Below are 25,893 nucleotides of genomic sequence, written 5' to 3' on the forward strand. Positions count from 1 at the left end.
GGGGCCCTTTTGTCTCCAGTTCTGAAAAACACGTGCTCTCCTTTTCAGAGTGGAAGCAGCAAGATTTTCAATTGTAGTTTAAACCGAGTGGACCCTTCGGATTTTCCTGGAGCTTGTCAGAATTCTATTTCTGGGAAACTGCATTGTGATAGAGAAAGACAAGGAGGGGGCGGGTGGAGAGAGGAATCAGAATGAGAACATGCAAAGAGAAAACAGATGTCTCAAAGTCACATGCAGGGCCCCTCATTTGCGGTGTTCGGGTAAACAGGGCTGAGTGTGGAGGAGCAGCTTTGGACGTGAACAGTAAACACAAAAGGGAAGGACCCAATGGGCCCAGAACCCCACCACGGGGCTGCTCCACGCCTGCCAAGGCTGAGACTTCAGACAGCAACTGTAGATTGCCCTCCCATCTTGGGGGAACCTGGCCGTGCACCCTCCTGAAGGAAAGGAGCGAAGGCCCCCATCCCCCACCCCAGGATTTGCTGGCACAGGCTGGTGGTCCCTGCTGGGTGGTGCACCTCTACCAGGGACACTTCCCTGCCTTTCACCTTCCTGCCTAGTGTTACAGCTCCCGTAGCACTGGAGCCAGTTCAATGAAACCGGGAGCGTCCCTCAGGGCAGGCCAGTGGTTCTTGACAAGTGGGCTCTGGACCAGTAGTGGCAGCATCACCTGGGAACGTGTAGAAATGCAGAGTCCCGGGCACCACTACAGACCTACTGAGGCAGAGACTTGAGCGTTGGGGCCCTGCACCTCATGATTCCACAAACCCTTCAGCAGGTTCATGCTGAAGTTCAAGAATCACCCATAAAGACTTGTAGAAGCGAAATTTGCATTGGAGCAGAGGGGCATCTGTGGACAGACGTGAATCTTCTACTGGGGAATTTGGGGGCACTATGGAAGTCAATGGAAGAGGTAAAATTTAGGGGAGCAATTGGGCCGTTGGTTGGCCTCTAGATGACTCCCTGCTTTGCTCATGTGTGAGACCCATCTTGAGCAAAGTTGGCTTTGGGTAGGTGATGTTATTGCTCATGGTAGGGTTATAATATCTTTGAGAAGGTCCCCTAAGGAACAGTGGTACTCACCCCACTGCCAACACCCTCTTCCTGGCATTCCTCTTCATTTTTCAACATGGTTTGGTTGCGTCCTCTCTTGGGGCTGTTTTCTTTGGAAGACATGCCCCATATGCCCCCAAAACACACATGCGCATGCATGCGTGCACACGCACACACACATATACACGGGCGCCTGCGCACACACATGCACACACACACACGCACGCACACAACCGAGTCAAGGACACAGAAGGCATCCCTACATGCTTTTCTTTTCTTCTCTCCTGGGAAATGAGCCCAAGAGAGGCAGGCAGCAGAATTTCTTTGATGAAAACTGTAAAATATTGCTCACAGAGCTGCTTTCCACATGTTTTGGCTGTAGAATTTCCAATTGCAGATTAAATAGTGCATGTGTCTACTTAAATTAACTCCTCCTTGCCCCCAGTCCTGAGTTGACTGTACCGAGTTACTGACCCACCCCGCCTTTTTCGCCTTGCTGCCTGCATGCTGATGCTGATTGCAGAGGACAGATTTAGTGCCATCTTTGGCTGGACCCTACTAACCCACAGTGATCTCTCCCCAGTTTTTGGGTGCAAGAGCCAAACTTCTCTTGGGTCTCCCACGTACTCTGGACCTTCTTAGAAGTATAACTTGAGGAGGCTGACTACGCCCTCTCCATTCCCTATCCTTCTCCTTGGCAGGAGAACAACATTTAATTCTGACTTTTCTAGATGGATCTATTATGGTGACCAAGGGGCAATCATTAAAAATGAAGTAGGCTCCTTTCCTCCTGCATCTGGCTACCCAGATGGAGCTGAGAAGAAGCCATACTGCATTTCTTTTTGGATGACGCTGGGGAAAGATTAGGTTATCAAGAACGTTAGCTGGTCTGCTAAGTTATCATTCTCTCTTTGCAATCTGTCCTAACTCTTCAATAAAGAATCTCCTAAATACCTGTTCGGCCTGGTATGGAAGTTTCTGGGAGACTGAAGACAGAGTGTAAAGGGGTCGGGAGCTGTCCCACCCCACCTCCTTGATGACTTCAGTGGGCATGAGGCATCCTAACTGCTGAGGGACCTACATTTAACCTTTCAAATGGTGGCCCACTGAGTCCCTAGGAGGGGCTGGAGAAAGACCACAGGCAAGGAGAATAGTGCCTACATGGGAAACTCAAGACACGTAGTCAAGGTGGCCAACATGTATTGACATCATGGTACTTAAGGGAACAATCGCATGGGAATCCAGGCAGAGCCAAAGAGTCAGGCTCAGGAAAAGCAGGGTTGGAGATTGGACCTAAAGCCCCAAAGGTGGCTTTGGGGAACATAAGAGTTTATGAACTTGGCCATGGGTGGAAGTATGTTCCATTATTTCAGGGACCCTGTTCCTCCCTGCTTGTCTACTCCTTCAGTTTCTTTCTCTACTGATTCTTTCCCCCCAACATCCACTTTGAATAGCTTTGTTTACTCTCCAGATCCCCCTTTCAGCCCTCCCTACCCTGCTCTGTGCCCAGAGAGGCTGAACCATGTAGAACAATGACTGTTAGAGCTAAAACAGAAACTGAATTTTTAACCTGCCAGGCAAATGAACACACACCAGGGAACAAATCCGCTGAGTTGTTCTTGGAAACGTCAAGATGTTTTTAAAAAGATTTAGTAAGAGGGAGACAGAACAGAATGGTAATGTCGGTTAAAGATCAAAACTGGCACTCTCCAGGGTGCCTGGGTGGCTCAGTTGGTTGAATGTCTGACTTTTGATTTCAGCTCAGGTCCTGGGTCACAAGGTCATGGGATTGAGTCCCATGTCAGGCTCTGCACTTTCTATTTCTCCCTCTCTAAAACAAACAAACAAACAACAACCGACACACACACACACACACACACACACACACACACACACACACCTAGCACTCTCCATAGGTCTGCTCCCTACTCATTCAGACAGATCCCATGATCCCTTGGTGAGGAAGGAGCCTGCAGTAAAGTCACGTGAGGGCTTTCCAACAACTCCAGCTTGTTAGGACCAGCTGCCACAACACAAATTCAGTTTTGATATCATTTGACACAAAGTGTGCCACAAGGAGACACTTTCCCTCTACACCTAAATGGACAATCCACCAACTCTGGTTTGGTTTGGCTAACTGAGGCAGTGCAGGAGAACAGGGGGCGGGAGGAGGCTGAAGGTGACGACTAATTCCATAGCTCCTTTCCTTCTGGGCTGGCCGCAACCTCTGCCCGAGGCAGCCTCCTCCATTCAGCTCCCCTCTCCTGGTCCGATGACATCAGGCCTCAGGGGGGTCAGCTCTCAGGTACTTTGCTATCCCTTGTTAATTCCCTCAACACTGCCCCTAGCTTGGAACATAATCTCTTTATCCAACCTTTCTCAAATTACTCAGTGTGAGTGGACAGTCCTTTCGCTGCCAAGACCTTAACAGGTTGACAGATACAACCTGCCTTGCCCAATCTGCTCGCCCCCCGCAACCTTCTTGCTCATCTTTCTTACAACTTCCCAACTTGACCCTGCACGAGGTCCGTCTCAACGCTATTCTATAGGTTACAACTTTTCAGCTCTAGCTCCCACTATGAAGGGCCTCTATCAGTTAACATTTTTGAGCAAGTATCAAGCTCAGAGTCTGTTCTTATATCTGGGCCACATCATATACGTCTGGTGAACCTATAAATTGGCTCGTTTGTTCAAATACTCTTGGTTGCATCTCCCCTGGCTAAAGGCGGAGGGAATCACACAGTACGGAGCATGTGGGTGGGGGTGGGGTGGGGGTGCTCCCTTAGATGGGGAGTGGCCATGGCAGACACTGTAACTGACATAGAACTTTTTATTTATTTATTATTATTTTTTCATGTTTTATTTATTTTTGAGAGAGAGAGATAGAGAGAGAGAGAGAGAATCTGAAACAGGCTCCAGGCTCTGAGCTAGCTGTCAGCACAGAGCCCGACGTGGGGCTCGAACCCACGAACCGTGAGATCATGACCTGAGGGGAAGTCGGGTGCTTAATGGACTGAGCCACCCAGGCGCCCCACGGACATATAACTTTGAATACATCATGGTCTTTTTCCCCCCTCATTTACTTATAGGCTCCTTGGGGGCAGGGCATTGTCTCAACTGACCCTATATCCATGCAAGTGTCTAGCTCAATTCTTTGCTCAATGTTGCTGGGTGAGTGAGGGGCTCGTTCCAGAGACACTCCCCTCCTCCAAGGATCAGCAGCCTGTCTAGTTCAGTTACAAGGGAGGAGGCATGGCTTTGAAAACTGTTCATATTACCATTTCAATTTTCGAAATGCCTCAGTCATACTTCCCAGAGTTGGATCCAATTTCTCCCCACTCAGATTCTTTTTCCGCTCAGCTCTGCAGCAGGGAGCAGGTGAGCTGACGAGGCCAGAGGGGCTGGTGGGTTTATCTTCCTCGCCGCACACAGGGGAAGTAGCGGGTATTTACTCGGTACCGACTTGGTTTAAGGCACTTTCCTGGTGGTTTGTATACATTATCTTATTTAATCTTCTAGGGAACCAAAGAATGCAGGCATTTTTTCTGCCCATTTTATGGATGGGGAAACCGAGGACCAAACAAATTAAGTTCCTTGCTCAAATTCAGTGATACGGCCAGGACCTGGACCCTCATTTCTTGATTCAAAAGCTTTGCCATTTCCATTCTGCCGCATTTGTAAACACCACCTGCTTGCTGGCTGCCTCTCCACTTCCCATCTGTTACCAGCTACCTCTCCTTCACCTAAATGCTGGACAGTTTGGAACAACCTGAGGGGAGGACCTGTTTTAGACATTTTTTCTTCTACGTACCCTGCAGGGCTTAACACATAGTAGGTTCTCATAAATCCACAATAAATGAAGTTGCAAATGGAACAACTAGAAGTAGTTTTGACTGGGTAATTTCTTTTCAAGGGGGGCCAGGCTGGAGGAGAAATGGCTGTAAAATAATTTGCCTTGGCTATCACACTGGCATTGTTTCTCACTTCTCATCTCTTTGTTTGGACCTCAGATGAGTAGACATTTGATGGCCCCCATAAGTTAGAATCCAATGAAAGCGCCGCAGACCTCAGCCTCTGATATCCTCTCTCAGCGGACTGTAATTTTGAGAATTGCTTTCTTGATTGGCTATTGTGGGTAGGTAAGAAGAGACTGGTGCTCAGGTAGGGTGGCAGAAATGCTTCTGGAATTCCAATGGAGGTCTGCTTTGAATGCCTGGTGCTTATTCATGAGAACTCTTTTACACAGAATCACACTTCCCGCACAAATGAAAATATTTATATGATGGTATTCATGCAATTTGAAAAAAAAAAATTGCAGCCTGCGTTGCCTCCTTTCCCGGTGTGCCCCGGCATCTCAGAGTCTTTTCCTTCCTCCCCCAAAATTAATGAAAAAGAAATCAAACTTTTGCAGGCTTCACTCACTTCCTGACTTTCAATCAGATAAATTTGTGACCTGAATATTTCCTTCTCTTCTTTCAGTATTCATGAAGAATCATTTGCGGCTGAGCTGGTGGATTTAAGCGTTTGTCTAGTTCAGGAAAGACAGATTTATTCCTTGGGAGTTGTGTGTAACTTACAACCTACATATTTCTTGCCCCTCCCCTGCACTCCCCATCCTTTTTTCTGTCTTTACATTTAGAGGGAATAATTTTTTTTCTTCTGGTTTGTTGTTAGTCCAAAATTAAGGAGTTTGGGCTTAAAATATTGATCCAGCTTCTTCCCCAGAGACTTCGGGCTCTCAGTTTTGCAGTGTGGTATGCCTGATTGAAAGTGGTCTGGGCTGAATTTGCTTAATAGGATGTTACTCTCCTCTCCTGGGTCAATTTGTATCCACTTTATCAGGTTACTTATTGATTACAGTTCTTGTCACATGCACATTAGTTTGCCGAGAAACTCAAAGATAAGTTTTGTTTCTTGCTTAGAGTAGTCTAGGAATGTTGTAAACTCTAGTTCACCTGGGACCCCAGATGCCCTGATTTTTAAAACTAACTCCATTCTCTCTGAGGCACTTGGCTCAGAATTATGAGGATGATGTTGGTTGTCTAGAATAGGAAAGCAAAAATGGGTAAGAAGTCCTCCCAGCGCCATTTAGTACTTTCTTCTCTGGGAATTCTTGGAGTCAGTCTCATCTTGAATAAAGAGAATACAGTGAAAGTACTGAAATGGGAATTTAAGGGTGGAGGGAAGGGTAAGAATGGATGCAAGTCAAGCGAATGGGTTAAGTCCAACAGAGGCTGGGCTGGGTATTTTCATGCCTAAGGAGAAAGCAATTTAGAAAAAGGAAGGAGAATATGCTTTATGCTTCTGTACCTGGGGCCTGGCCAGCTTTTCGAGATATTTGTTTCCTTTAATTTGCAATCAGATATAGAAAACTCCATCACGAAAACAGAACTCTAATGAGCTTGATGCTAAAGATTTGGAACCCCTCAGCAGGTCATGGATTACCCCAATTACTGGGAGTATTGCTGCCAGGGGAACAAAGAACACCCAGGAACACACTCAAAATGGAAATATTTATTTTTCTTTTGGACCTCAGCTTTGCATATGCAAATGGTTATGTCTAGGGCTTAGTCCAAGTAGAATTATAAAGTTGTCTTCAGTGCCATCCTACCTCCCTTTTCACATAACCTAAGTCGAAGTGGTATATTATGTCTCCCAGAGCAGATATAATCTGACACTTATTTATATTAAACCGAGATAACATTATCTTATATGTTGTTAGTATTTTCTTCCATTAGAGTGTCAACAACCTAGAAGGCAAGCCTTTGCCTAGGAGGTATTCTCAACACCTTTCTTTGTTTTTACAAAACCCAAATATGCTAGCTAGCCTTGGAGATAGCCAACAATGACCCGTATCTCCATCTTCATGCTCTTATATCACCCCCTGTGTGACCAGTAGCATATCGCAGAAGTGATGGCCTGTGATTATGGGGCTGTGTCATGAAACACATGGTGGATTCTGCTCCACTCTTTCTTGGATCCCTTGCTCTGGGGGAAGCCAGCTGTCATGTCATAAGCACACTCAAACAGCTTGATGGAGAATTTGCGGTGAAGAACTAAAGCCTCCTGCCAATAGCTAGCTGGCCATGTGAGCGAACTGCTTTGGGAGTGTATTCTTTAGCCCCTGTCAAGCTTTCAGATCATAGCCCTGGCTAACACCTTATCTGCAATTTCATGAGAGACTCTGAGCCAGAATGACCCAACTGCTTCCAGATTCCTGACTCTCATAACCCGTGGAAGATAACACATGTTTCTTGTTTTAAGCTGCTAAGTTTTGGGATGATTTGTTACACAGCCATAGATAACTAATACACAAAGGGAAGCATGCCTTCGTTAGTTCCCACAATGGAAGCCAGAGTGGGGGCAGAAGTTTTCTTCCTTAGATTCCTGGCCATTAATGCTTGGGCACATGATCTTAACTGAGATTGGGCTTACATTGGGTGTAAGCTTGGGCTTACAAGCTTGGGCTTGTAACCTACACTGGGTCAACCAGATGCTTGTGTCTAAGCCCTCGAAACTGAAGAGAGTTATAATAGAGCAGAGTCCAATGTAGAACTAATTCCTTCAGTGGCAGCAATATCAGCAAATGGTGTCTTTTGTTGATGATGATAAGAATAAGCTGTATGCTTCTGTACCTTGGGCCTGGCCAGCTTGGTGGGGCCATACACAAAGGTGGGTTGGGTGCTGTCCCATGGCATCCATGGCTTGATCTTTGCTGTGGCATGATATTGGATGTCATTCTGCCTCTTTGGCCTCCATTGGGTTCTCTCTGTTTTTAGAGCTTCACTCTATGGTCTTACTGGCAATTCTTGCAATGTGAGATTCTATACAAGTTAAACAAAATTTGTTTATGTTTTATACAACCAGGAACCCTGCCTAGGACAGCACTGAAGTATATTTTTATAGTGACACTGGTAACTTATTTTCAAATATGTCTAATGCCTTGAGCACTAGCTAGACAAAGAACAGGTGACAGGTAGATCTTCATGGCTTGGAAGACTAATTAGTGAGTATCTTTTCTCATATGACCCTGTGTTCTATCAGTAGCTTTGTGGAGATGGCAATATTAGAGGTAGTACTTGGCATAAGGAGTTTATGACCTGAAATAGAGACAAACCATCCCACCTCCTCACCTTCCTGTAACGATCTGGTCCGGGTGATGTAGATGGAAGAGATCTCTCTTTGGAGGCTGAGCCACTCCACCTGTTAGCTGTGTGATTTCGGGAAAGTTATTTGATATGTCAGAACCTCATTTTTCTCACTGACAGTGTCACAACCTCTACTCCGCTGGGTTGCCGTGAGATTAGATTAGACAACACATGTGAAACACGCTCAGCTCTTGGGAGTACAGGAAGGTCATTATTGAGCACTTAGTGCTCAAGCTCTGGCTGAGGTTTGGGTGGCTGGCTTTGAGCAGTGAACTCTGGGTTCTTGGCCGGTCACTCACCTTTACTTCTGCTCAGTTTCCTCATCTGAAAAATGAGCAGGTTGGATTAGGGCTGTGATTTTCAAACTTTTTTTTTTTCCTTCTGGAAATCTAAAAAATAAAATCACTTATAGACCTCAACATAAAATAAAGAAATAGTATTTTATTAGCATAGATTTATTTTATAAATTTGCGTATTATAAATTCAGTTGTTGAGAACCATGAGGCTATTCTGATGAATATAAACATCAGAAGTTAGGGTTATGGGTGACATTTACCACCCAGGCATAAGTATCGCATTGCATTCTGAGTATTATATTGGATGCGCATCAGTGAGAAAGTCCTGATTCACATACGGAAGTAGTTGCACATGTAATCGTTTTTGATAGGGCATCTTGCAGTCTCAGAAGATTTGTAGTTAAATGAGAAGGTTTGGTGTGAGGACTGCATGAACGCAGCTTCTCCAAGTATAGGTTAAGGTGCAATGGATTTAAGTGTGGCTTATGCCATAATTTTGTGTGCCTTTGGAGCCCTAGGGAAACCAATTTATACACTCCCAGAGTAGATGATGCTAAGTTTCCTTCCAGTTCACACATTCAGTGAGTGATTCTAGGAACTCAGACAGGAGTGATATCTGCATAACACCAGTCATCTTTTCAACATGCAAAGGTAGTTTGTGAACATACGCTCAATATAAACACTTCAAACACCATGGGAGCATATAGAATGAAAAGTAAGAGTTCCCATTCAACCATCTCATTTCCCCTTATGGCTCTGTTCATCTTCTGTCCCCCTCTGTTTCCCCAGGGAACCACTGTCAACGTGAGTCTTTCCTTAAAAAAAATTTTTTTTAATGTTTATTTATTTTTGAGACAGAGAGAGAGAGACCAAGAGTGAGAGGTGGAGGGGCAGAGAGAGGGAGACACAGAATAGGAAGCAGGATCCAGGCTCTGATCTGTCAGCACAGAGCCTGACGTGGGGCTTGAACCCATGAACTGTGAGATCATGACCTGAGCTGAAGTCGGCTGCTCAACCTACTGAGCCACCCAGGCGCCCCTAGCCTGAGTCCTTCCTATTGCTCTGCATTTACATATATACACATGTGACTCCTCTCTCTCTCTCTCTCTGTCTGTCTCTCTCTCTTTCTCTCTCTCTCAGCAGGCTTTCCATGAATATATAACTTTACCATATCCTTTTAAACTCTTATTTAATATTTTAGAATGTAAATATCCACAATTCATTAACTGTTCCCCTTTATAACAAACATTTTTAAAAAATCTGTGTTTTTCATTATTACAAACAGTGCTGTAGTCATCACCTTTATACATATGCCTCTCCTAGCCTCTCAGCAAGATAGGTCCTGAGAACTGGAATTGTCTCATCAAAACAAACAAATATTGATAAATACTGTCCAATTGTCCTTTTGAAAGTCTATACCAAATTATATTCACCATCGATACTTACTGTTTTAATTTTACACTTCTCTGCTTACTAGTGCGGTTGAGCATCTTTTCATGCTTTTTGGCCACTTCTGTTTATTTTTTGCTGCATTGGCTCTATGTTTTCCCATTTTCCCATTGGGTCATAATAAGTTTTTCTTTCCTAACTGGAATTGTGCATCTTTTAAGTAGTATTTGACATGAAAGTATTCCAGAGCACCAACAAATCCAAATGGATTTTTGGAACTTTTGCAACAACAATAGTTACTCCGTATAAGCAAATGTTTCTATCTATTTATTCATCTACACACCATTCATTCAAGAAGTATTGATGTGTATTAGAAGTACAACAGTACATAAGGCCTGCCCCTTACAGTCAAGATGGCCACAATTCACTTGGGAAAACAGATACATAAGCGGTTACGGTTCTTAGTGTGAGAACTCTAACACAGATGTGTCCAGGGAGCTGTTGGAGCACCAGTTCTCCTGGGTATGGGTTATGTGTACAGGGAGTGCTGTCTGGAGCGTCATAGCCTATTAACTCTTAAATTGAGTCATGGAGGTAACCAGATACCACTTGTACTTTTTAAGGAATATGTTTTTAGAGAGCTGAAATTTCAAGAGATGTTTGAAAAGTTGGGGGTGGGGAGGGGGTTAGCAGGCTTAGGAAAAGAAGAGAAAATGGTGTCAGAGAAAGCTTTAAGTCTGTAATGCAGAAATTACTTGAGTAAGGGAGTGAGCAGGAGAGATTGGGATGAGTGAAAGGAGATGGCCAATAGGGCTTGGAGTTAAGAATATTTCAGGGTGCCTGGGTGGCTCAGTCAGTTAAGCATCCATCTCTTGATTTTGGCTCAGGTCATGATCTCACAGTTCTTAAGTTCAAGCCCCACATCAGGCTCTGCGCTGACAGCATGGAGCCTGCTTGGGATTCTCTTTGCCCCTCTCCACTCATGCTCACTCTCTCTCTCTCTCTCTCTCTCTCTCTCTCTCTCAAAATAAATAAATAAGCTTAAAAATTGTAAGAATATCTTAACATAGACTTCCATGGAGTTCTAGGACAAGGAATCAATGTGTCAAACAAGTCAGGAAGGAGGACTTCATAATTCCCACCTAAGATTTACTAATGTGGCTTCTGTGGAAGGAGGATGAGACCCCGAGGAGAATTAGATCAGCTCTCCTTGGAGACAGTCAAGAGATTGGCTAAAGCACTAGGTTTCACTGTCAGAGAAATGCACACACACACAAACACACACACACACTTATATATTTATATATTTTGAGGGGAGAGAGGGCCATATCTGAAGATGGAGGATGGTAGAAAAGCATTAAAGCTGGGAATCAAGATAATGGAAGTCTTAGCTTATAGTTCTCCAGTTTTCTAGCATTCTCTACAAGGCAGAACCTGAGGCAAGGGTTGAAGTGCTAACATTTTATTCGGGAGGTGCAAGCTTGGGGTTACGAGGGTGAGGAAAAAGCATAAGTGAGCAAAGAAGCATGTGAAACATTAGAGTGCAATGTATGATTGCACTGGTCATCACTTCCTGGTGAACCTCAATGAAATACTGCAGGTCACTAAGCAGGTATATTTGCTTGGCATATGGGACTTTCTAGGAAGAACTGGAAAGAGGAAACACACTTGAAAGAGAAATCACACCTCCTAGTTGTCCCTGTAAGAGCTTATGGATGGGGAATTTAATGGCTAGTCCCCTTCTTTCTCTCATTTTTGTTGGTCAAATTTCACTCCTTGGGTGCCGATTATCCTGTACTCTTCTCTGCTTGGAAGAGGAGCTTCTGTTGTTTGCAGTGAAGGACCCCGAAAGACCCCTGCTTGTAACTACCTCCATGGGTCCCCATCTTTGTGACTTGCCTCTCTCCACACTTGACTCAATGTGTAGCTTCTGGCACAGATGGTTTTCTTGGAAAATGTACTTAGGTGATTCACTGTCAAAGCCATCATTCTTCCAGCTACTTTCCTTGTGACCACAGGCTCTACTTCCAGTAACTTTATTTTTATCTCTTTTATACTCAAGTCTCCATTCTGCATCCCAGGTCCATAATTGGTTCTATGCCCTCATCCCTGCATCTCTTCCCTTATAACCTGGGTGGGATTTATAAGGAAGTAGACCTGAAATTAATATACTTGTAATTCAACCCCGAACAGGGCCTCCTGTGGGCTAGCCTTGGCAGAGAATTGTACTCTAAGGAACACCATCCAGCAACCAAAAGCAATTAAGTTAAATTAAAACTTTACTGGTATCTCTGGGAAGGATGTCAAGGGAAGTAAATATATTTTTAATGTATAGCAAGACTTGTTAAACTTTTCCCATCTCTGGTATTTTCCATATCTTCTACCCCCCACCCCACCATACTCCTCTTTCCTTCACTCCCATTGGAAACCAAGAATTTTCCTGTCACTCTGCCTTAGCGAGTCCCTTATTTTCTTCCTCTTCCTCTTCCCCCTTCTCTTCAGCCTCAATTGTTTCGCTGCCAACTTCTGATAGTATATCCCATTTTTGCATTTCCACTTCTGTCTTTTTTTGCTCCATTGTCCCAGAAACTGAGACTGCAAAGGCAGAATTCTCCTTAAAGATGGGGAGGGAGGGGAGATACTCACACATTCATCATTTTTATTTTCATCATTTGGGAAAGGAGTTGCTAATGAGCAGAGCTGTGGAGCAGTGAAATGGATGACTCCATTAGGTAGCGATGATCCTGTCATGAAGATAATTCACACAAAGTCTGGAGAATCAGTGCTCAGGGATCCTGGGAGAAAGTTCTGGTTCTGGCTGATGTTGGGCCAGAAAATTTATAAGCTCCTGCCATGTCCGAGATCCGAGATTTGGGTTTGTGTCACACAAACTCTGCCGAATTGTCAGGGTTGACTCTTGTCAGTTTTTCCCCTCTTTGGAAATCTCTGTGCCAGGGATGGGGGACCTTGGACGCGGACCTTGTCTAACTTTTGTGGCTTTAATTTCTTGAGACAACTTAGCTACATTATCTTTTCAGCACCCCAGCCTTCTCTGCTGTAATCAACGAGCTCCATTACGTGTCTTTCGAATGGCTCAGGTTTGCCACTAATGTGTCAACTACAGAGTCCAGCTGTGCCAGGCCCTTGCTGGATGACTGGTCATTCTGCTCAGAGACAGCATTTTCTTTTTTCAAATAAAGTATTTTATTTACATATTTATTCTGAGGAAGGGTGAGGAGAGGCAGAAGAGAGAGTGAGAGAGAGAATCCCAAGCAGGCTTTGTGCTGAGTGTGGAGACTGATGTGGGGCTTAATGCCATGACCATGAGATCATCACCTGATTCCAAACCAAGAATCAGATGCTTAACTGACTGAGCCACCCATGCACCCCCAAGGCAGCATTTTCTAGGGGACAAGTGGGCACGGTGCGTGTTGGATTGGTGGGAGGCAGCAGCCTGGAGCTCAGATTTTCCCAGTGAGGGAATGGAGTCAGGAAGGTGGCTTGCTGGACCAGCTGTGCACCAGGTGAGCAGTGCGGTGGGAGAAGAAGGGCACACACTTCAGGGTCAGATGAGCCTGGTCTGAATCAGCTGCTTGTACACAAGGAATTTTTGTTAGGACTCCTTGGGTTGCTAATGACAGAATTTGAACTAGCTTGATAAAATAAAAGGTGGTGGTGGTGGTGGTGATGGGGTATTTATTGGCTTCCAAACCTGAAAGTAGTCACAACTATATGCAAGAGCTCAGAGACTTGTAAAGACTTGCCTCTTAGTTTCTTTCCCTGTCTTCCCATCCTTAACTCTTCCAGTTTCTACATTTCTTCATTTTCTAACCCAGTGGAAAGAAATCCTTATACTGAATGCTTTGAACCAGATCCTCAGAGTTGAATCTCACTGGCCTGGATGGGGTCATGTGTTTGCCCCTGAGTCAGTGTTGGCAGCTGGGGACTAGAGTACAGATTTGCTAGGAGAACATCTTCCCAGGGGGAAAGTGAGACTTTCATGTCAACGAGAAGCAAGAGTATATGGATGTTGGGCTAACAAAAACAGCCCACGTCTGCCACAGTACAACCTTAGCAATGATATCATTGCTCCAAGCCTATTTTCTTCAAGTGTAAAATTCTTATTTCATAGAGCTGTTGTGAGGACTGTAAAAAATAAATGCATAGCACCTGTCACATGGTGGGCCTTCAATAATTACTAGCGATTCTTCTTGTTAGGTACAGAGGACCAGTTGGTGAAGGAAGAATTCTACTCAATGGGGAGGTATGTGTGTGTGTGTGTGCGTGCGCACATGTGTGTGTGTGTGCACTCATTCCTGTGCTATCAGGGAGGCACGGGCTAATAGGACTTGTTCCTCAGCCAGGAAAATATGATGTCCTGATGGCCTTGGCTCCAGACACCTACCCACCATGGGGCTGAGAGTGTGGCTGGCATGGCCTCCAGAGGGGAATTTCATTTCATGCTTTACTAGATGAAGGACACGTGGATGCTGCACAGGACAAGCCACAAGTGTCTGCAGCTATTTTCCTCAGTTTTCAGATCAGCACGATGAGACTTAGAAAGGTTACCTCACTCAGCCAGGCACCCCCACAGCTGGTGGAATGAGGATTCAGACCCTCCTGGGTGATGCAAAGTCCTTCCACTTTTTAAGAGATTCAAAGTCCGGGGGTATCACCATGGGATGGAGCAGGGTGAGAAGTCTTCCAGAAAGAGGTGAGTTAAGGAATGGTAGGTAAGACTTAGATGCCAGGTGCCCAGGGAACCAAAGGAAAAGTATCACATGCAGGGCACCTGGGTGGCGGAGTCGGTTGAGGGTCCGACTTTGGCTCAGGTCATGATCTCACGGTTCATGAGTTTGAGCCCAGTGTTGGGCTCTGTGCTTTGGATTCTCTCTCTCCCTCTGTCTCTGCCCTCCCCTCACCCATGCTTTTTCTCAAAAATGAACATTGAAGATTTTAAAAAGAAAATGGGGGTGCATCTGTGTGGCTCAGTTGGTTAAGCATTCAACCTCGGCTCAGGTCATGATCTCGCTGCTCATGAGTTCAAGCCTTGTGTCTGTCTCTGTGCTGACAGTTCAGAGCCTAGAGCCTACTTCAGATTCTGTGTCTCCCACTCTATCTCTCTCCCTCCCTCCCCTGCTCACACTCTGTCTCTGTCTTTCTCTCAAAAATAATCATAAACAAAATTAAGACATCTCACCCAAGAACATGCCACAGAATAATGTAAGTCGCTGAAGAAATTGTAATGGAGGGGATAAGTAAAGAGAAACAATTATCAAATAAGAAAACAAAATGTATGTCTCCAGATATTACAGGATTACTAGAGGCAGGCTTTTATTTACTGAAAATAAAGTTTCACATTCCTTATTTATAATTTTTAAAACTGAGCAAGTTGAAAATGTTCTCCTTTCTCAAAAAGCCAGCTAAGCAATAAAAGCTGAACAAGATTGTCATGTGTGGTTGATCTCGTCCACAGGGTGGTGGATCATGGTAGTAAAAAGGTTCTGCACATTTATAGGGACTAGAGAGGGTGTTAAAGACAAAATCGGGGTGGGGGGACAAATGGGAGAAAAGAAATAGCAAATCTCTCCTCTGAGGTCCATAGACCTTTGGAGAAGAAAGAGATCAGAACCACTGAGATACACGTTTCAGAACAAAAGTGTAAGTAAAGATGAAATAGAAAATCTGCCTCGTTAAAACCCAGCTACTCAAAGAATTAGGCTCACAGCTTTGCCTCTGTGCTGGGGCCATGTATATCCAGTAGGCTGGCCATCTGCTGGCTGATCCTTGTTGAGAATGTGATTGTGGCTGAGAAAAGGGTTCCATATTAGAGCAGCCAAGGGACAGTGGCCAGTATACATAAAACCAACTTACTGTTCCTTTAATATCACCTGTAAGCACAACTGCATGCCATGCTTTGTTGCAAGGTGCACCGGCAATACTTGGGAAGATGGGAAGAGGAAGAGGCATGAAAGGAGAGATGAGGAATTCTGCCTTGCTTCATGCACTAAGTGAAGAATGTCAGATAATACAGCTAGACACGCTCTTGCACTTGAGAGATGGGATCTTCCCAGGGAGAGGGCATGCGTGGATGGTGGGGGAGGGGGGTTGGGCATTGCTGTAGGATGGCATGGGATTTGAGCCTGACTCTAGAGATGGTGCCCAAACTAATGAGAGTACCTGAGGGTACGTGGTGTGTACAGGGGACACGGCGTTATCTGCTTTAATGTCATCCATGGGAACAGAAGGAGAATCACCCGAAACCTTCCTCTCCTGGATGACGCTGGGGATGCTGCTGTGAGCTTTGCCTTCCTCCCTATTGGTGAGAACCCTGATAATCCTGGCCTCGTGTCTTTCCTGGGCCTGTTCCTGGGGTTCCCTCATTCAGAAAGAATTTACTGAGCTCCAACCACACATTCAGCACCAGGTCGGACGCTTTGGGAAATAAGGAACAAGGTTAATTCTCAGTCTTTTTCCTTGAAGAACTAACAGATGTGTAAGACCTTAAAGAGCCATTAAGGGTGTTTGTAGATGAGTTATGTAGCCAGAGTTGGGGGGTAATCTGCCTGGCCAGGCCTCAGGGTTAGTCCTGCTCTGCCCCTTACTGACTGGGCTGGGGAAGCCCTTCTCTGGGCCTTACCTACAAAACAGAGAGGTTACGATAATTGCCCCTGGGGCGTCTCTTCCACTTCTGGCCTAGATGAATCTTCTGACTGTTCACATCTTCCGTGTGTGAGCCTGATAGGAACCCAAGTGGATGGCCAGGAGGTGTTAAGGTTTTATTTACAGCAAAACCCCATTGCCTCCCTGACCCCCACACAAACAGTTCTGCAAAGAGCCATGACCTTTCAAGTTGGCGCAGCAAGAAAGCAGCCCCATTGTTCTGAGCAGGTATCTGGGAGGGAGCTGGGGTTGCGGGTCTGTCCTCAGAGGGGAGGGGTGTGAGTCAAGGACAGGAAAGCTGGTTAGTGTTCCTCCCTGGCGTCCTGGGGAGGGTGTGCCCTCTGTGCAGGCAGCCTCTGCTGCTGGTTTTCTCCTTAAAGGTCTGATCAGAGCAGCTCTGGACTCTCAGAGGCCCTCCATGGTCAAATGTTTTCATTTTTCTTTTGGCTGGATTCCTGGTCTCATCCTTCTCAGTCGCTGTGGGTAGGCTTGGGTTTCAGGAGCGTCCTGCTAACTCTGTGGGTCTTCTCCAAAAGCCATTTAAGTGGATGGTCAAGGCCATTTCCCAAACGGGAATCCATAGCGCCACCGATTCACATGAGCCAGAGGCAAATTCCCGCACCTTGCCTTCTGACAGCTTTTGCAGTCTGGCTAAAATATGAGATCCCCATGCTTCCCCATTTTAAGACAGTGTAAAGAAAAACAGGTGCCCAGTGGCCTAGTCACATCCCCTATAAAACGGCTGGAGTCTCTAGTTTTTGTGGGAAAACAGCAGAGCGGGGTTGGACTAATTAGTTTCCTCCCAGGAATCTGATTAAGGGAAGGCTGAGCAGTGTGGGAAAGAAAAGCAAACCGCCACCCAGAATGGTCACCAATGAGAGCCAAGCCGTCGGAGAGGCGGAATGGACTTCCTGGCCCCCGATGTGTTCAATCAGAGGCTGGGCAGCCGCTCAGGGGAAGAGAATGCACAAAGGTGACTGATGTACTTGGCTGAAGTTGGAGCAGGGTCCCCGAAGGTTTGCAGGGACTCTGAAATGGCCTCGAGAAGCTAAAATATAGGAGAAGGCAGCATTAAGTGCCGCTGCTCTTTTTAAATATTTTTTGAATGCCCCCTGTTTTTTAACGTGATAAAATACACATCACATAAAATTTGCCATTTTAATCATTTTTAGCTGTACACTTTGGTGGCATTCAGTGCATTCGCATTGCTGTACGGCTATCGCTCCCATCCATCCCCAGAACTTTCTTATCTTCCCAAACCCAAACTCCATACCTGTTAAACAGTAACTCCCCATTTCCCCCTTCTCGAGCCTCTGGGAGCCACATTCTACTTTCTTATTTCTGTGCACTTGATTACTTTAGGCACCTCATATAAGGGGAACCATACACTATTTGTCCTTTTGTGTCCAGCTTATTTCTCTTAGCATTATATCTTCAAGGTTCATCCACGTTGTTGCATGTGTTAGAATTTCTTTCCTTTTTAAGAAATATACGTTGTATGCATAAAGCGCATTTTATCTATCCATTCCTCCATTGACGGACATGCGGGTGGTTTCTACCTTTCGGCAATTGTGAATAGTGCTGCTAGGAACATGGATGTACAGATATCTGTCCGAGCTCCACTTTCAATTATTCTGAGTTTATGCATAGAATCAGAATTGCTCGGGGCGCCTGGGTGGCTCAGTCGGTTAAGTGTCTGACTTCAGCTCAGGTCATGATCTCACGGTTCATGGGTTCGAGCCCTGCGTCAGTCTCTGTGCTGACAGCCAGCTCAGAGCCTGGAGCCTGTTTCGGATTCTGTGTCTCCCTCTCTCTCTGACCCTCCCCTGCTCACGCTCTCTTTCTCTCTCAGAAATAAACAAAACATTAAAAAAATGAAAAAAGAAAAAAGAATCAGAATTGTTGGATCATGTGGTAATTCTGTGTACATCATACACGTGTACCATTTTACATTCCCACCAGCAGCACACAGGAGTTCAGTGTCCCTACTCTTACAAAGCCATTTCTTAGGATGTGTAGGCAGGAGATATACCACTGGGCTCTCCTTGGTCTGAACCATCAGAGGAAAAAGTGGGGAGAGGGGTTGAGTTTGGCTGGTCTCAGAGGCCAGGAAGCTGGAAATGTAAATACCCCTGGGGAGGTATCAATTCCAGTCAGTAACTGGACTGAATTAAGCATTTAACAAAAAGATCCAGTCACTATTACAAAGGTAGAAGAGTGGAGATGTGGGTCTTTGTTCTGGTATTAGAACTCAGGCTGAAGGGGAGTCTGTAGCAATTTAAGGTGAGGTTTGCTGATTTCACTTGTCTCTTTCAGAGCAGGTACCAGAATGTGTGTGTCTCTCCTATCTCTCCCAGGCCCATGACTGCCAAATGCATCTTCAGGACCCAGCATTTATTAAGTGCTCACTGCGTGCCAGGCATTTTAGGAACTTTCTGTTCATTTGCTCGTTAGTCCTCCTGTCTATTAACATCTGGGAGGCTGATGTCCTGAGAATCACTAAATCCAAAAATGCCACTGTAGTTAACCCCGACTTCCCCTTAAAGGTGGAGTAAAGCGTGACCAAAAGTTGGAGTGAGCACAAGGTGAGCAATACACTTTTGTGGAGATTTGGAGGTTAAGCCTGGGCTCTGTGTAGCCCTAGGCTCTGTGCCTTTCCTTTTTGCTGCTTAATGCATTCTCCCTGGTTATCTTGTTTTCTTGGTGACTTAAGGTTACATCAACCAGCCGTTCAGAGCCTGGGTCTTCTGCATAATTGTTGACTTAGATTAAGACAAATAGGTAAGTAGCAAGTTTATTCTGGTCTCTCTCTTGAGTCCAGAAGGGGAGATGGAGCTGCCTTTGGAAGCCCAGAGGGAGAAGGGTTTTTCTCTGGTTTCTGGACAGGTAACACCCACATCTGGCACCGAACAGCTTAGTAGATGTGGTTCATGTTCTCTCTTCTTCTTCAGCCCTGACCTTCACCTTCTCTTTTTGACTGGATCTCCCAGGGGCATCACAATCCTGGCCTCCTACCATCTTGCCTTGTCCCATGCCCACGGGCATTGGGGCATCTTGGCCACACAAGCCTTCAACCTTGGAGTCTCCTTCGATTGCTTCCTCTTTTGCTCTGTCCCTCTCAGAACAGTCTGGCAATTCTATCTCCGGGATTCTGACCTTCTTGAGCCATTGGTACAGCCCAGCCTCCCTTGGCATCCAGGCTCTGATTGTCCCACATGCCGATTTCTACAGCAGCCTCCTCCCCTCTTTCACAGTGAGCCTTTCCCACCTGCAGCCCCATGCCTCCTGGCACATTCTATAGCCAACTGCTAGGCTAATTTTCTCCGAGTGCTATTTTGATTTTGTCACTTGTCCATTCAGAGATCGGCAGGAGCTCCCATTCGCTTCCCACCTTTAATCTGAACTCCCCAGCATGTGTTTTAAGACCTTTGCAAACTCACATTTAACTGCCCTCATCTGCTGCAAACTCCTGGCTTCTCATCTTCGCTCGGGCCCAGCACAAAGCACATAAATTGCGACCTTTGGGGTATGACTCTGCTCTTGTCCCTCAGACTCATGTCTATCCCTGTTGATACAACAGAGATGTGTGAGCAGGGTCCCGCCAGGCTTGTTTGACTTTATAGCCCTACCTCCTATGCAATGCTCATCACATAGTAGGTGCTCAACCAATATTTGTTGAATGAACGAAAGTTAAAGATATCTTTTCTTGGATAACACTACCTGGGTTAATCAGCGCAGACATAGAAGACTTTGTGATAAGTGTTGAGGACACAAAATGAGTATGTTTTGCTTGGGAAACTCATGGTCTAGTGTAGACCTATAGAGAAATAATAGATATTTCCTTGATTATATGATTGATTGTAGACGCAGATTTTGGGTCTAATTTAAAAGCAGATTTTGGGTATAAAATTATTAGTCATACACGATGTATGTTGAGCTTTAACTTGGGAATCTTTGAAATGTGAAAACAACACGCATCTTAGAATGGAGAACATAAAGTGTTGCCCTAGGGAGCTTTAGGTACTATAGTAGAAGGAGGTGCAAATATAAGGGAAGGATGCTCTTGACTTTGTGAGCTCCCTCTTGACTGGTTTCCCAGGTAGACCAGAAATGGAGGGAGAGGAGGTATGTTTCAGGAGGTTTGGAAACGCATCTCTGGCCCTTTAAAACTGTGGCCTGAGACAGATGGCTTAATCTCTTTCTGCCAAGTTCCCCCTTCTATGAAATGTGAGTAATAATCAAACCTGCCAGGTCATCTATACTTTAATGCCATTTGCTGGGCATTTACGATGTACCCAGACTGGGCAAAGTGCTTGAGATACGTTATTTGTAGGTATTGTTCATCCAATCCTGGGCACATAGTGAACACTTAACAAGTGGATTTCTTCGGTGGATACCAGTTTTGGTGGACGTTTTTTGGTAGTGTCTGCCTGTGTGGTGTTCATTCACTTTTTTTCTGGTAACAGCACTCAGAATTCCCTTGGATGAAACACCTCTCCAGCTGTCAGTCCATATTGGTGGGGCTGTTCCCTCTGCCCCTCCTGGTGGCACCCAGGCATGGGCATGTAGCCTAGGCTTGGCCAGTGACACCATTGAATCCCGGTGCACAGCAACTAGTTTAGAGATGGTGGTTGGTGCCTGACCCCAGCCAGTGAGAACTATGAAGGGGGACCCCTCTCTGCCAGGACTGCTGGATTGGGGGTAAGTGAGCTCGAAGCATCTCGCTGAGGCGTCCTGAGCACCTGTCTGAGAGTGGGGGCGGCAGGGAGGAGACGGGCTCCGTGACAGCATTTGGACCCACGTTTCAGCGTCTTAAACATCTTGGTCACTGGAGCCAATACATCTGCTTTTCTGATTTTTTTTTTGGCTTACACTGGTTTGGGTTGGAATTCTCTTTTTTACAATGAAAAGTCTGCTCTGACCCAAACAGAAATTGTGATGGTAAAAATAGAAAGGCAAGAGGCACACTGTAGCTTGAGTATAGATGTGTGTGTGCGTGCGCACGCGTGTGTGTATGGAAATGAGCCCCCATTTGGCTCTTGAATATCAAGACTGAAAACATATGTTAAAAGCATGGGGCATGTGCCAGGTGCTGCAGGGCTCCAGGGGAGGGGGGAGCTTGCTGGGTGGCTAGGTTGAAGGCCAGAGCTTGTAGGAGCCTGTGGGGGGCTTTTGGGGACCCACAGGGAGACTGCAGCCAGCAAGGAGGTGGGAGATGGTGCTGCAGGTGGGTGGTGAGTGATGTGGATAGAGGGCAGTGCAAAGTGTGGTCAGGACAAAGTAGTTCAGCCTGGCTGCTTCCCTTAGGGAGGGAGGACACAGCAGGCCGGTCTAGGGGCTGACATCCCCAGCTTTGGGGTTCCAGACTTGGAAGGTGGGGGCAATACCTCTCCCCCCAGCAGCCGCATTACCGAAGACCCCATTTGACTTTCTGGACCCTGATTTCTAAGCAGTGGTGCATATGTGTTCCTCAGCCTTCCAATGGGCTTTTCACTTTTCTGCAATAGAATGTGGGCCCCTTCTGGGCAGGGGGCATTTGTGCCTCTTGGTTTTCTATCATTTTATTTATTTATTTTTTTTATTTTTATTTTTTAAATGTTTATTTATTTCTAAGAGACAGAGAGAGAGACAGCGTGAGCAGGGGAGGGTCAGAGAGAGAGGGAGTCACAGACTAAAACAGGCTCCAGGCTCTGAGCTGGAAGTCAGCACAGACCCCGACACGGGGCTCGAACCCACGAACCGTGAGTTCATGACCTAAGCGAAAGTCATACGCTTAACCAACTAAGCCACCCAGGCACCCCGGTTTTCTATCATTTTAACATGGTGGTTACACAGTCTGCCTCTGTGTAAATCCGCCCCGTGCTTACCATCCATGGTCCCTTGGGGCAAGTCACTCCCTCTCGTTGTGCCTCAGTTTCCTCATCTATAAAATGTGAATGATAGGGGTACCTACCTCTGAGGGTTGCTGGGAAGATGAAATGAGTCAGGGAATGTACAGTGTTGAGGACAGTGCCTGACCCAGAATAAGACTGTTTGAGTGTGCGCTATTTATTATTATTGGTAAAACTATTTGTTCCATTCCAACAATCCTTTCTTTTAATGCTTTCTTTTCTTTTTAACGTGGATTTTTGCCTACAGCCAGTGCTCAGTAATCTAACTTTCCAGATGCAGAAGCCCAGGCGCTGTGTTTGTGCCCTGCTGTGGCATGAACTGACTTGGGGTGGGGAGCAGAGAACCTCACCATCTCCAGCTAAATCCGGCTCACGAGTGTGGGTGGGGATGTCGTTATTTTTGCCTTGGACCCTCCCCCCCTCCGCCCCCAGCCCAAGAGTGCTCTTTGGGGGGTTCCATCATTGGCCTTGTCTCTCTGGGGGCTCCCGACTGGCCGGAGCCCTGATTGGCATGGCCATGAAATTCCCCGGTGCCCAGTCTTGCCTTGATTGTCTTTGTTACTCGGGCTTCTTTTATTTTGATTCCAGGAGCATCTGCTTTGCAGGATTTCCGACACTCCTGGGTCCTCAGAGCCATGGGGTCTCACTAACGTACGGTCCCTCCGTTACTACATCGAAAGACGATTTACCTAACAGATGGGATCTTTTGAATATTTATGTCTGGACACATCTGTTCTGGACTTGAAAGTTTAATAAAGCTTTTCATTTTCTGAAGCGCTGGTGAAGCTTCTCTGTGGCAAGCGGACAGCCCCCTGGGTCAGCAACACAGCAGCGACTCTGGGGCACCGGGGTGTGGCTTGGACACCCCATTTGGCTGGCAGCCAGTCTCGCAGTGGCTCTTCCTTTCTGCGGCAACAGGAGGGAATGGCCAAGGGGCCGGGGCCAGGCAGTGAGATACTAACTCAGTAGGCCGGTTGAATACATTTACAGAGAGGACAGTAGAAACAATTACTTACAAAGGGGAACAGAGCAATATTTTCCTCTTCTTCCCAAAGGAAGATGGGTATCCTGGTGTGGGTGAAGAATGGGACAGTCTGGCCTGTCTGGTCTTTGCCCCAAGGGCACAATAAGGCTCAAGGGGGGGAAGCCTAGGTGGCTGTGTGGGTGGGTGGGGGCTGTTCCAATACTCTTAAAGGTGGGATGTGGGAGTATTTGTCTTGAGTACCTTCAGCTTCTTAGTTCTCGCTGCCCCATTCTCTTTTCTCTTGACCTTGATGACATTCAGTGATGTACCCACCCCTTCAGGCTCTGTTGCAATACAAACAGACTCCCAAGAAAGAAAAAAAATAAGAGTAACAATAACATGCACTGAGTCGTTACAAAGGCCAAGCCTCATCCTACAACTGTTATCTTTATTGCATGTCTAATTATCCCCACAACACCGAGGTAAAACTCTTATTACTGCCATTTTATAGAAGAGGAAACTGAGGCTCAGGGAATTTCCTTGACTTGCCCAAGGGCACGTAATTACTAAGTGTGGTGACCAGGATTTGAGCCCAGGCCATCTCACACCAGAAGCCAAACTCAATACTTTATTGCCTGCTCATTGGAATCTGCCAGCCAGCATTTTCCAAAATATGTGTTTTCTGGAACAGACAGCGCAATGATCAAGTAACTCCAAATGGACTTTCCCCTCTCAGGCCAATTTAAAATACACATCAACTTCTTAAAGGCTCTGAGAGGTCCTGTAGTAAAGAGACATTGTGAACCTCAGTGTTTTCCAAATTTCTTTGACAAAAAGCCCCTCCTTTTCCTTAATAACAACTAACAAAGGCTTCATAGACCTGTGAGCCACCTTGGGAAACAACACTTGGGAAATACTGCTTAAAATATTACCTCACCCAGAGATACTTGCATTTTAACAAAGTTCAAAGTTTTAAGTCTCAATAAGAAAAGGGCAGTTCTGGGTAGAAACCATATTGACAGAATTTTAGGTGTCATCAGTAGAGAGGATTTTCTTAAGGGAGCAACTTCAGAAAATCCTGGATTCCTGTCTGTATGAATTAAAAAATATATTTTATTTTCTTTAAGTTTATTGATTTATTTTTGAGAGAAAGAGTGCACACGCATGCACATACACATGAGCAGGGTAGGGACAGAGGGAGAGAGAGAATCCCAAGCAGGCTCTGTGCTGAGAGCACAGGACCTGACGTGGGGCTTGATCCCATGAACCATGAGATTATGACCTGAGCTGAAAGCAACAGTCAGATGCTTAAACAACCGAGCCACCCCTGTGTACCTATTTTATTTTAAAACAGTGTCAGGGGCACCTGGATGGCTCAATCGGTTAAGTGTCCGACGTCGGCTCAGGTCATGATCTCACGGTTGGTGAGTTCAAGTCCCACGGTGGGCTCTGTGCTGACAGCTCAGAGCCTGGAGCCTGCTGTGGATTCTGTGTCCCCCTCTTCCTTTGCTCTTCCTCCGCTCATTTTCTCTCTCTCTCTCTCAAAAGTAAATACACATTAAAAAAAATCAAAACAGTTTCAAACCTAAAAAAATGGTAAAAACAGTACAAAGTACTCCTGTATACCTTTCACTCTGACCCTGCTCCGGTTACCGTAGTGTCTCAGTAAACACCACTTATGTCACTGGCTGCACCCCAGGGTCACACACAGCAGTTAGTTGTCATGTGTCTCTAGCGCTTTCCATTCGGGACAGTTCCTCCTTTTCCTTTGATTTTCATGACTTTGAAAATTTTGAGGTGTGCAGGCCAGTTACTTCTTTCAAGTTTTTTTTTTCTCAAGTTTATTTATTTATTTAAGTAATCTCTACACCCAACGTGGAGCTCGAACTTACGACCCAGAGATCAAGAGTCACACGTTCTTCCTACTGAGCCAACCAGCTGCCCCCAGACTAGTTCTTTTTGCAGAATGTCCCTCCATTTGTGTTTGTGCCTCTTTTCTCTCCATTAGACTCAGGTTAAGTGGTTTTTAGCTAGGATATCATAAATGCTGTGTTCTTTTCATGGAAACCTACTGAGTAGTCAATGTGCGCTATCTACTTGTCCTGTAAGTAGTGGTGTTCACTTTGCTCCCTGGCTGACGAGGGTGTCTGCAGGTTTCCCCACTTAAAGTGATCCTTTCTCCCTTTTTTATTCAGGGCACGTTTTGTGGGGAGGTACTTTGACACTGTGTAAAAGCCATGCCTCACTCTGTCTTCACCCACCTGCTGTAGCATCTCTTGATGCTTCTTGCCTGAATCAAGTGTTACGCTGTCGGTTGCCAAACAGTGAATTGCAAATACTGTGACTCCGTCTTCATTTGGTAGTTGCTTTTCTATTGCCAGGAAAAGATTTCTTTGTCGTTTTTATTTATTCATTAATGGGGTGCCTGAGTGGCTTAGTCGGTTAAGCGTCCGACTTTCGCTTAGGTCATGATCTCGCGGTTCGTGGGT

The sequence above is a fragment of the Crocuta crocuta genome, unplaced genomic scaffold (assembly GCF_008692635.1).
Source record: "Crocuta crocuta isolate KB4526 unplaced genomic scaffold, BGI_CrCroc_1.0 scaffold229, whole genome shotgun sequence".
Lineage (NCBI taxonomy): Eukaryota > Metazoa > Chordata > Mammalia > Carnivora > Hyaenidae > Crocuta > Crocuta crocuta.